This window comes from Helianthus annuus, chromosome 6, assembly GCF_002127325.2.
Source record: "Helianthus annuus cultivar XRQ/B chromosome 6, HanXRQr2.0-SUNRISE, whole genome shotgun sequence".
NCBI lineage: Eukaryota > Viridiplantae > Streptophyta > Magnoliopsida > Asterales > Asteraceae > Helianthus > Helianthus annuus.
This window is the reverse complement of record NC_035438.2, coordinates 101,863,949-101,876,257: the sequence shown is the minus strand read 5'-3', so window position 1 is coordinate 101,876,257 and position 12,309 is coordinate 101,863,949. Positions and strand designations below refer to the sequence as shown.

The following is a 12,309-nucleotide window of genomic DNA, read 5'->3' as shown; positions in this document are numbered from 1 at the left end:
GCTCTCGAGTCGGGTCCTTGTGTCTCGGCTCACGCATATACACGCATACATATTTTATACATACATACAACACATAGCATAACAAGATAATCACAACTTTCATTTAATAATTCGTACGTACCCATTGCTAATACAAGAGGGTTACTCGGGAAACCTAGAGTGTCACAGCTTATCCCCATTAAAACCAACAAAGGTTCAGGAAAAGGTTGAAGCCTATAAGGGCATGCCCTGATAGATTTTAAGAACCAACTGTCTAACTCGATATCGTAGGGTTCAAGTTCATTGAGGATAATTGACTCTGAAACCCAAAAGAAACGGTCTTTCAATGAACCAAGAGTAGTTTCCATAGGAAAAATCAGACAAGTATCAACTTGGGACGTCTCAAACGTAAACCAATCGCCATTCTTAGCCAACCGGAAGAAACGGCGAAAGGAAACTAGAGACGGGTTATACCCTGCATCATTGCACAAAATTTCGAAGTGAAAAACCCTAGCAAGGCCTTGAGGGTGCAACTGACCAAAAGAAACTCAATAATACTCTAACACATTAAAACGAAAGTGGAAAAAGGATGACGGAGGTTTGAAAGCTCAAAGTGTTTGCAATATAAAGCAAAGGAACCAGCCGGACATTGGTCAATCGATTTGTCCAAGCCTGGAGCCTCTGGTTTAAACCGTGAATTAATCCCCCACTGAAGACAAAATGCCTCAACCTGTTCTTGTGTAAGGCTAGAAAAACTAGTGGATTGATATTTCCTTGCACCCAAGACAAATGATGATCGAAAGGAAAAAGTGAAAGAGAAGAAACTAACCTGAATGGAAGATGTGATGAAACTTGGAAGGATGGAGAGAGATTTGTAAAGTGGCTATCCTTGATAAATGAGAAAATAAATAGGCCTGACGGTTACCATAATTAACCTATGGGCTAATAACTGACGCCTGCAAGAAAACTGTCATGTCCGTCAAATCAACTGTCTTTTCAAATTCAAATCTCAGCGGTTTCGCCGCCCAACACACGAAGCTTGGAACCTTTCAAGCCTTTAAGCCTTTAAGCTAGTTAACAAAAATTGCACAAAAGACAGAAGCCTTTGGGCTTACACTACAAATACCTCTGACTTGGGGGGGCTGATGACGTGGGTAGCTCAAGCTTAATAAACTAACTATAAGTGCAAAATAGCTTAAAGGGTTAAAGGGCTCGAGCAAGCTACCAGCTATAGTGAACAGCAAAAAGCATTACACACTGTCATGTCCCATCACACTTTACATGTGGCTTCTCATACTCAGCCGCAAAAGGGGCACGTGAGAAGAGACAGTCTTTTACCCGCAGGTCCGAAGCCTTCAACCTATCAAAACGGGCAACCCCCTCACCACATCACCGGATCACTAGTCAAATGTTTCTACTCTTGGCTTCCTCTTTCCCTATAAATGACCACCCTTGGTCGTTCAGCCAAACATTCCGAAATCTCACTCTCTCTCTAGGACTTGCACATTGCATGTATCAGATCCGGGTTGAGTCTCTCTCAACCTTGAATTCTAAGCAATTGATAAAAGAGTGATCCGACCCTATGTATTGCATACGTAGGGGGACCTGCGACCTGCGTTAGGCAAAACGAGACTCTGGAATCCTTTTGCCTAATCAGTCCCTCCACTATCCTTGGTCTGATATTTGTTGTAGCAACAGTCACTCAGTATTCGTATTTCTGAATCTTCTCTTAGCTATCATCCAATCACGTTTCTCTTTAAATTTTTTTGGTATAGTTTCTTACATGGGGTGTCCGAATATCTTGGTTTAAATAAGATTTTTGATTCATAGTTTCTAATTAACTATATTGTTGATTCATAGTTTCTAAATAACTAGTCGTCGTTGAAGAAGGCGATGATTAAATGGGGTATCCCAATTTTTTTTTACCGCGCAATCATACAATATTAAAAAATGATAATAAATAAATAAAGTAAAACAAATACCTAATAGTTTTTTCCTCTTCTTTTTTTCATAGCTTGAAATCGTTTTATCACATCGTCGTCTTTTACTTTATGAAAAAATCATTTTCGACTGCATGAACATGGAAATGTTAAAAAATTCCGAGCCCATTCGATTGCGTAAATCCGTCTTGACAAGCTTTAATTTAAAAAGACATCTTTCAACGGTTGCGGTTGCAACCGTTAAAACCGAAGCTAGCTTCATTACTCGATAAACCAAAGGACAAGAACTATGTGTTCCCATTTCAACCATAAGACACGCAAAATCACTTATTATATTATTTGGGCTTTATTAGTTATTACAATTTGAGCTTAATTATCATAAAACTAATTATTTGGGCTTTGTTACCAACCAAGTTCTGGGCTAAATGAATAATATCAAGTTTCATAATTTTCTCTTAGGGGTATACTCGTATATGTTTTGGGGTATTCTACGATAAAACCGAAAAAAATTACACCGCGAATACGGGGTTGAGCCGTAGCCCATGCTACGGCTCTTTCTACATTGGTTCGCCCCTGGTAATGGGTTTTTTAATAAATGGGGTAGATATGGTAGCACAAACAAGATTCGACTAAAATACTTCTCATGTGGAGGCATGTGACTTAAACTTAACGAATAACATGGATGAAGTTAGTGCTTGGGGACAAAAATGTTAGAAAAAGTGATGTTGGGGGTTGAAATTTAAAAAAATTCATTTTTAAGCTGCTATGGTTAAAGTAACTTAACCAAAGAGGCTAAAAACCGTAATTTTTTACTTTTCATTAAAAGGGTAAAAAAAAAAACCAATTTGCCCTAATGTGCAAGACACGTGACCGGAGTTAACTCCCATTAAATGAAAAGACGTAAATTGTCACAACATATGAACACAAATGATCAACTGTGTTAATTCGTTATTTTGAGGATGAAAAGTGAATATACATAAAGACTGAAAACTCAATAAACTAGTAAAAGAATAACTTAATTTGCATCAAGATAAATCAAAATGATATTTTCTATAATAGTCGGGTTCCATTTAGAAAGCTCTTAAAATGCAGAGGGTGGTTATAGTAAAATTCGAATTAGGGTAACCTCACACTTTCTATTTAAACAAGTCTATTCCCATTTCCATTATAACCATCTCCGCCGCACCCTTTCTTCTTTCATCCATCTCCGCCGCACCATTTCCATTTCCATTAAATAGTCGGGTTCCATCTCCGCCGCACCCTTTCTTCTTTCATCCATCGACATCTCGACCCTAAAGATGACATCTCTTATTGAATACCAATATAAGAGCTTTTATTTTCATTTTATATAATTTGATTTGTATCATAATTTTCTTTACATTTTTTTAAAATCATTGCTTGTTTTCAAGAGGACCAGTTTGGGAATTTTTGGTTTAACTAAATTTATGGACATATATGCTTTGATTTTGTTGGTGTTAATATAACATATGTGTGTACTAACTCATATTGGTTTGAAAAATGAAGAAATTTGATATCAAATACATTTTTAGGATTTTTTATTTTCTACAAGCATGTTCTAGCATAGAAGCAGAAATTGTAATCGATTTTTTGTTCCTTATTTGACGTGTAATTTTGAGGATTTTAAGTTTTCTACTTGTTTTGTTGGTATTAAATGTTAGGTTTGATGTTATTCAACCATCTCACACTAAAGATGGATTTTGCTAATGGTTATGGTTTTGGTGGAGACTTTCATGGGGTTTCAAAGATCTCAAGTGATAAAGGTAAAACCGAAAGCCATTCAAATTAATTTAGAAAGTCATAAATGCAAATATAAATAAATAACAAATAAAAAAACTAGGCAGTCAAGCCCTATCATAAAATTAGAAATTAAAAAATATTGTCTTATAAAATCGTATATAGATTAAAACAAAAGTAAAATATTAAGATGTGATTTTAAGTTACTAAAATGGAAAAGTGTCAAAAGAGAAATAGAAACAAAAATTGTGGTGAAAGGTAGGGGTGTTAAAAAATATCCGGATCCGAAACCGAATCCGAAATATCTGAAAATCCGTATCCGTAATATTCGAAATTTCAGATATCCGAAAACCGGATAATCCAAATTTTCAGATTCAGATATGATTTTCAAAAATTTTGAGTAATCCGATTATCCGTAAATTAATTTGTTTATATATATATATATATATATATATATATAATACGAGCATTATATTTACTTTGAAATATAGTAAATAATCGGATTCGGATGTTGATTTATGAATATTTTTAGTTTTCAATGTTGGAAATTTGGGAAGTCGAATATAGGTTTAGTTTTAATCTCGGTTAAATTACACTTTTCGTCCTTTATGTTTCAATGTTTCGACACGCGTTGTCCTTTAACTCTAAAAATTACACTCTGTGTCCTTTATGTTTGCAATCATTAACGGGCGGTTTCTTTTCAGCTAAACCCAGTTAACTTTTTTATGTTAAAGCCCCTCACGTGTAACTTTGTAAAACTCCTTAACAGCAGGGACCATATGTGCAATATTCAAATTATGTTTTAAATGAAACAACTCCGGCAAAACACCTAATTCTTCGGCCATCTTCTCCGGTGACCTAATTTTCCATCTTTTTCCGGCCATCTTCTCCGGTCATCTTCTCCAGACCTAAGTTTACAACTTCACATGATCCAAAAGCTTCTTCCGGTCATGTCAAAGATCAATCTGGAAAAAAATAATCGAGTTGGACATGGAAGCTCGACACATAGGTATATGATGGCAAAATTGGTATTTTGTTGTTTATTCTTTAAACTATATATATATATATATATATATGTATGTATATAGGGAGAGGATCATGAGAAAACTAGAAAACTAACTTAAAAATCCAAAAAAAAAGATAAAAAACATACCAATTTTTTTTACAATTTTTTTATAAAAAAATTGCTATTTTTTAATAAATATATAAAAAAATTTCAAATTTTTTTTGTTGTGCTGCACATATGCATTATATGTGTACTACATATGTGCACTATAGCCGTAATAGTGGACATGTGCAATACAACAGAAAGATATTTTAATTTTTTTTATTTTGAAATTTTTTTCCATTAATAAAAACTAGCGATTTTTTATAAAAATTTGTAAAAAGAAAAATAGGTATGTTTTTTTTGGCTTTTTTAGTTAGTTTTTTGGTTTTCTCGTTTAAACTAGTTTTCTCATGATCCATCCCCTACGCATATATATATATATATATATATATATATATATATAAACATATATGGGAGCAATATAGAGAAAACCCATTTGAGTTGTGTAAACTCAATAAACCTTTGTAAAAAATCCATGTAACATTCTTATTTCTTCTAAAAAAAATAGGAAATGTAATATATCTGAACATTTTTATAAAAGAAAAACAAAAAAAACATTGTGTAGTTTTTTTTAAATGTTAAAAGTTTCATGATACATAATATATGTGTCAAAAAAATGTAGCATACAAATTTTGAACAATATTTTGAAAAAAAAGTAGGCGTTTTTTTCATTTTTTTCATAAAAATGGTACCTAGGGTTTATTTGCGCTTTCTCAACTCACATTGGTTTTCAATTTATCTTTCCCCGGTATATATATATATATATATATATATATATATATATATATAGTTTTACAAATAGTTGATTTGTATATATGATTATAGGGTTATGTCACAAGGGGCTAAAGTTTCAAATTGTTGGATATACTGAAAGGGAATGCAGGTGAATTTCAAACGTCATTTATGAATATTCTTCATCTCATCATTCGGTTTTAATTAGATTTGTATTTATTTTGTGGCTTACATTCGGTTTTAATTAGTCTTTGCAAGGCTCCCATTCCAGATGTTCACAAAAGCTGTGATTATTGTTCTTTTGTACGGTTCTTAGTTTGTTATCATGAGATGCATGACGGATACATGCGTTCGAAGATCGAAAATTTGAAGAATATTCACAAATGACGTTTGAAATTCATTTGCATTCCCTTGCAGTATATCCAGCAATTTGAAACTTTAGCCCCTTGTGCCATATCCCTATAATCATATATACAAATCGACCATTTGTAGAGCTACATATATATATATATATATATATATATATATATATATATATATATACTATCTATAATATACATATCCAAAGGACTTCTTAATGTCATTGAAATTTCCTTAAAACACCCCTAAAGCATGATGTACAAGTCTTTTAAGCATCAGAAAACTTCACTTTCCACTTATACCCTTCTAATAAAAAACACCGAATATACATTAGGGTTTCACCATTTCAAAACATTTCAAAATCGCCCGCTTCCTTCCCTGCTTCTCTCTCTCTCTCTCTCTCGATCGATTCCAGATCTGGATCTGGATCTATGGTTTTCCTCCTTAAAATTTCACCAGATATGAAGATTCTGACCTCTCAGTTCTGATTTAGGGTATTTTTGGTGTTATTGCTACCTTCGTCAAGGGTAAGTGACGTCGTATTTTGATTTTGAACACTATTTTTCATTAATTCAATGGATTTCACTTACATTTGTTTGTGTTGTGACATGGATCGTCTTTTTTTGTAGGTCATGGTTTACACTATGTTCCCGAGTTTCATTTAACGATAGAAAAGAAAGGAAGGGGAATTATAAGGGAATGGAAAGGAAAAGATGTGATTATATTCGTGTTCCCGAGTTTAATGAAAAGAAAAGGAAATGAAAGGAAATTAAACATTTTATGTGTTCCCGAGTTGGGAGAAAATGAAAAGAAAGTTTATTTATAATGAATTAGAGGGTAATTTAGGAAATTTAAAAAGGTCTGAGATTCATAATAATCGTTTCTCACCAAATCTCTCCAAATTGGAAGGATGAATATTTGCATCAATCATCCCCTTGATTCCTTTCTTTTCTCACCACTTCCTTTCTTAAAAAAATCTCTGGAACACATTTTTTACTCTCTTCCTTTTAATTCCTTTCTCTTCCCTTATTAAATGAAACTCGGGAACATAGTGTTAAGGAATGTGTCACGTTTCTTCTGAGATTCCAGTCGGAATCCGAGCCGAGATAATGGATGCTCTAGGGTTTATGAAGGTTTGATGAACTCTGCTGCGTGTACCAGCGGTAATCTTTTGCATAAATTTGATGCCATTGTTGAGATTGTATATATTTTGTTTCTTCAGTTTTCGTTATTTTTTAATGTTTTTTACTTTAATTTTGTTTTGTAGATACACAAAGATCCTCTTTAAATGGCTTCCGGTAAGACGATTAGGGTTCCGGCGTGCTGGACTGCCATCTCTGTCAAAAAAGGTAACAATCATGTCTACCTGTTTTGTTTGTTATTTGAGTCGATCTACCTTTTTTTGTTTGTGTGTAATACTTTCAGATATGTTTTAGGTTCCTCAAAGATAGTGGTTGTGGGTGGAAGACGATGACACAAGCCTTGGTAATTTACCTTTGCGTTTTAGTTGATTTATATTTTGATTATTTGATGATTATTGTTAATATATTACGAATTTTAGTTGATTTATTTATGTTTTTTTTGGAAGAATCAAATCCATGTTTACTCGACCTCCATATTTTGAGGGTAAAAGTGAAGATGACTTCTTTGACAGGACTTAAAGCAAGTTGAAGTTTGCATCAGATAAGGTAGATTATGTTTGAGATGCAGTTTTTGACCTTTATTTAAACAGTTTACTTTGGTTTCTAGACGCCAATATTTGATTTATAATTACAAGTGATGCAAGTGTTGTTTTATTAGGGGATGCGTTTAGATGGTTGGCTGGAAATCCTTCCCACAAACTGGATATAATGGCTCAGTGTGGCTAACAGTAAGTCCTGCTGACCCTTCAGGCTCCAATGAATTTTACAAGAAGACATTCATCGAGTTTCTTGATTCTTTTGCATACCTTCACTTCACTGTTGAGGTATTTACCATGGATTAGGATATTATTCTATTACTAGAAAAGAATTTGTGTGTTCATGTCAACAATTTGGGGTGGGGAAAAAGTTGCAGTGAAATGAACTCCATGTATTCGATGAAATGTCCAAGAGACAACTATGGATATAAGTTAGTTTACAACTAATTTCGCCACAATTTCTAGATGTATAATAAACATGTGAAACTATATATTTGATGAAATATGCGGTGTAAACTAATTTATAGTGACAGTTCAATAGAATAATCAAGATTAGTGATACAAATTAAGCAACATGTTTTGAATTAGTCATGCTTAGTGCTATGAATTAAGCAACATGTATTGATTTTCACTGGTTGTAAAGCTTTCTTACATATGTTAATATTTTGTTTTGTATATCTTGCTGAATATTAGGACATATGGATACTAAAGCAATTGGCGAAAATGCATCTTTGTTTCTCATAAAGCAAGGCGCTAAAGCTGTGAGTTAATTTATATTTATAGAATCACATGCTTCATTTTTTTTATTAAAAAAGGAGGTGAAAATGCTACGGGTCAACCCAACCCATAATGGTTCTGACCTGTTTTCCTGTTCGACTTATCTGCGCCTGACTTGGTTCAGATTTCATAGAGCCACAGACCTATTTTTTTATTAAAAAAGGTGGAAATATTATGGGTCAACCTGACCCGTTTTGGTTCTGACCTACACGTGTCATTATTAAACAATAGGGTGGTTGTTACGGGTCGGCCCAACCTGGAGGACCATGGCAGTTTGTTGAGCTAATGCTGTTCTTTGATCCGCCACGTCATAATTGTGCTGACATGATCCGCGGGGGTTTGAATCTTGGGGCCTTTTCTTTCAAATTTTAACGTGTTATAATAGCAAAATGATATGTACAGGAATATTCGTTGTTCTTTGTTCTCACCAGTTGTCTAGGGATATTCGGTATAAAGTTTTTGTTGAAATCGGATTTGTGTTTGTGTAAATTTTGGTTTTTTATTTGCTGTTTGAACTGATGTATTAGCTTATTTAGTTTGCTTAAATGATATGTACAACATTTAGGTTATAATAAAAAAATAGTATTCTTGCAATTTGTTGTTGGTATGATGATTATTTGAAATCTTAATCAAGATTCACACTTTTGAAGATGATTCCTTCCAGATTGGTAATCGATTTTGATGTTTAGTAGTTAGGGTTTCCGTGTTTGGTACTTATGGTTTAGTTTGTGACTTTGGGCTGTGATTTCATGATGCATTTGAATGCTGAATTGCATTTTGGTTATGATCTTTACTGAAATATTATATATATTCAAACTCTTAAAATTTGAATTCCCATCTAGGGTTTCTCATCCTCCACCATCTTCCTCTTTGTTAGCGCCTCAAGCACAACCTATCACCGCCGTTGAAGACAGATGTGCCCCTCTAAACGGTGGTGGAGGTCACACTTCTTGATTACATATATGCCCTTCTAAACGGTGGTAGAGGTCACACTTCAAGAACGGTAACCAATAGTGCAGCTCAAAGCTTTTGTCATCAGTTGGTCCAAATGTGCCGAGAATCTGCCATGGTATAATTAACTCAAACTTTAGCTCTCATAGATTAATATCTTTAACTAAAAAAATCTTGGTTTAAATTTAAAAAGTGATAGTGTGGTTCCTTGGTTGCATTTTGTAGACTCAACGTTGCTCTTGTAGACGATTTGTAGCAGCTCCTACAACAAACGGTGGTGGTTGGTGTCCAGACGCATTTCTGGTGACTTCGGTTTAGGGTTCCGACAGTCTCATTTTCTCTGTTTTGCTCCATACACAGAGGTAAGGTTTCTAAACTGGCCCACTTGTTTTGGTGTGGGTGGCTTCACAGGTTCTGTGATTCATGAACACTTATAAGTATATAAATAAGTTGTGCCTTGTGTATAAAAAGCGGCACACTTATGTGCCTATTGTCTGGGTGCGCTTCACTCTTTTTAAAAAGCCAGATATTGCGCGAATATTTTATTTCATTTCAGTTTGGTTAATTTTTTGTGATCTTTTTTGGTTTCTTTGTGGTGTGCAGGGACCCATTGATGGGTATTTAATATCAAATCGTACATACAGAGTTGCAGCAACAAAAAGGCCACTCCTTTTTATTGGAACCGGTGAACATATGGATGAATTTGAACTAATTGAGATTATGTGCAGCGATTTAATTTGGGATTTTGTTTGTTGGGTAGATATTTAGGTCTACATAGTTAAAAATACCCCAAAGGAGGTAATTCTAATTTGCGCAATTTAAGCGTTTATTAATTAAAGTTCCCTATACATTCTTCTATTTTGTGCTGATCATGATGGGTGTTTTAACGGAGCCATGTGCTTGATTTGATTAATCGTGGGGGGAACTTCATCGTGGTCCGAGTCTTAGCCGACTTACAAAGGTATCTTTCCTGATGACTACAGCTTTATAATTGTGTCATTTGTGTTTAGCTGTGAACTTTTAAAGTGTTTTTTTTCTTGTGTTTAACAATGTCAAGTTTACTGCTTAAAAGGTTTACACAGCCAATTAGTGTGTTTTTTTAGCACATGGACCTGCAATAACCAATGTAGTAATTTGAGTCGTTTTTATTGCAATGAAGGAGTATGTTAGCTATCAGCAATTGAAAGTAAAGGGTAGTGCTGCTTTAGAAAAAAATGTTAAGTAGTGATAGAAGTTTAATGTGAGGCGTGAAACTTGTTATTGCAGCCAAACAGTGGCGAAGCTTGAAGTTTTCATCGCGGGGGCGGCCGGGGGGGGGGGGGGGGCGGAAACGTATATACCCAAAAATTTCTATAGAACCGGGGGGTCGAAAACGTATATACCCAAAAATTTCTATACGAAAACTACATGTACAACACTACTGAGCGAAAAGTTCGGGGGGTCGGGCGCCCCTCCCGGCCCCTTAAATGCTACGCCCCTGCAGCCAAATAAGTTTTGATGTTTTGTTGCAGGTACATTATTTGGCGTATTTGACCCTCTTGACCGTTAGCTTTTTGCACCCGCTGAAGAAGAATCTTGGGAATGGCAGCGGTGATATTAAACCTGTTTGACACATTTAGCTATAAAGAATCTGATATACACATGTATCTCTATGTTGTAGGTTTAACACCAACAGAGAAGCTTTTGGATTTGTTTCATGGAAAATTGGGACTAAATGTTGACCCTATATTCGATAAACTAGGCTACTAAGATTTCAAGCTTTTGTCTATGTTTCTGTATATGTTTTTTTTTTTCAAAGGGTGACCATATTTGTGTTCATGATCACTTAAAATTCATGCGGAACAAAACTTATTCTTTCTTTATTTTTATGAAATCACCCTTATACATTCCCATTTAGAATAATCTTATAAATAAAATTGTAATATATTTTTTGTAACACGGTAATGTGTTTAGATTATGGATACATAATTGGTTTATTAGACAAGTTAATTTATAAAAGAAACTGGAGACGTCAAACTGTGAAACCAAACTGGAACCAAATCGTTGGTAGCGGTTTGGTTTGGTTCGGTTTTAATTTTCAACGGTTTGATTTTGATTTTGGATTATCAAAATCAAAAACCGTTATTAATGGTTTGGCTCACGGTTTAACCTAAAAACTGCCCAAATCGGACCTTGAACACCCCTAACCATGATGGTTCCCTAAAGCTATAGGGTGTGGTCATGACTCTCAAGACCACCATTACTCTCTATGTCAGCCCACTCTCATCTACCATTCAAATCAACAATCTTATATGGTGTGGTCATGACCCAAACAACCATCCATATTTTTTTAAATTTATTTTGTGTAAAATATATTTAACTAATTAAGTAAAGGATGTGCATGGTTGCCATAGTTTAATCCATGGGAACCATAGTGGTTCCCTAAGGGATTGGTGTAGCATATCTTCCACCAATATATGTGACAATCCAAGACCCATCCCATGCCCCCATACCCCTTAGCCTAAGGGTGGGTGGGGGGGGGGGGTTTGCATATAGTGGCAATCCAAGACCCATCCCATGTCCCCATACAAAAAGAAACATTCAGTATCGCCCAAATGTCTGCCGTAACACGTGGGTATCATGATGATTAATAAACCAGAAAACTTGACTGTTTTATACTCTTCTTGTTTTTAATTACATCTACTTTTTTGTTTTGTACTCATGTTGTAGATAGATCACACCGAAGCTACAGCTAAAAAAATTTACCCAAGTATATCACCAAAGAATCGATAAACTAACAGAAAAACCAGTGCCAACATATCACGAATAAGAAAACTAACTTAAGTACTATACAATATATCACGAGACGGCGGATAAATTAACGGTAAACGAGTATCCTAGTATATCACCACTCCCGTCGCATCGTGCGGGTAAATGACTAGTATATATATATATATAGATATATATATATATATATATTGCGTAAACTCAAAAAACCTTTGTAAAAAAACCCATGTAACATTTTTATTTTTTATAAAAAATAGGAAATG

General features: G+C 34.5%; 1 long non-coding RNA gene across 12 annotated transcripts; it reads left to right on the top strand.

Annotated features, from left to right (window-relative positions):
- Positions 1–6,773: 6,773 nt before the first annotated feature.
- On the top strand, positions 6,774–11,136 carry LOC110865776. 12 transcript variants are annotated; one of them, XR_002550957.2, is made up of 11 exons: positions 6,778–7,037; positions 7,142–7,223; positions 7,311–7,359; positions 7,463–7,562; positions 7,675–7,840; positions 8,246–8,313; positions 9,172–9,398; positions 9,506–9,642; positions 9,884–10,241; positions 10,792–10,870; positions 10,941–11,136. It is a non-coding gene; the product is annotated as an uncharacterized LOC110865776 (long non-coding RNA). The 12 variants fall into 12 exon arrangements; XR_004860848.1 differs by having other exon boundaries at positions 6,774–7,037; positions 9,480–9,642; positions 10,792–11,136; XR_004860845.1 differs by having other exon boundaries at positions 6,779–7,037; positions 7,688–7,840; positions 10,792–11,136.
- The last annotated feature ends 1,173 nt before the right edge of the window (positions 11,137–12,309 follow it).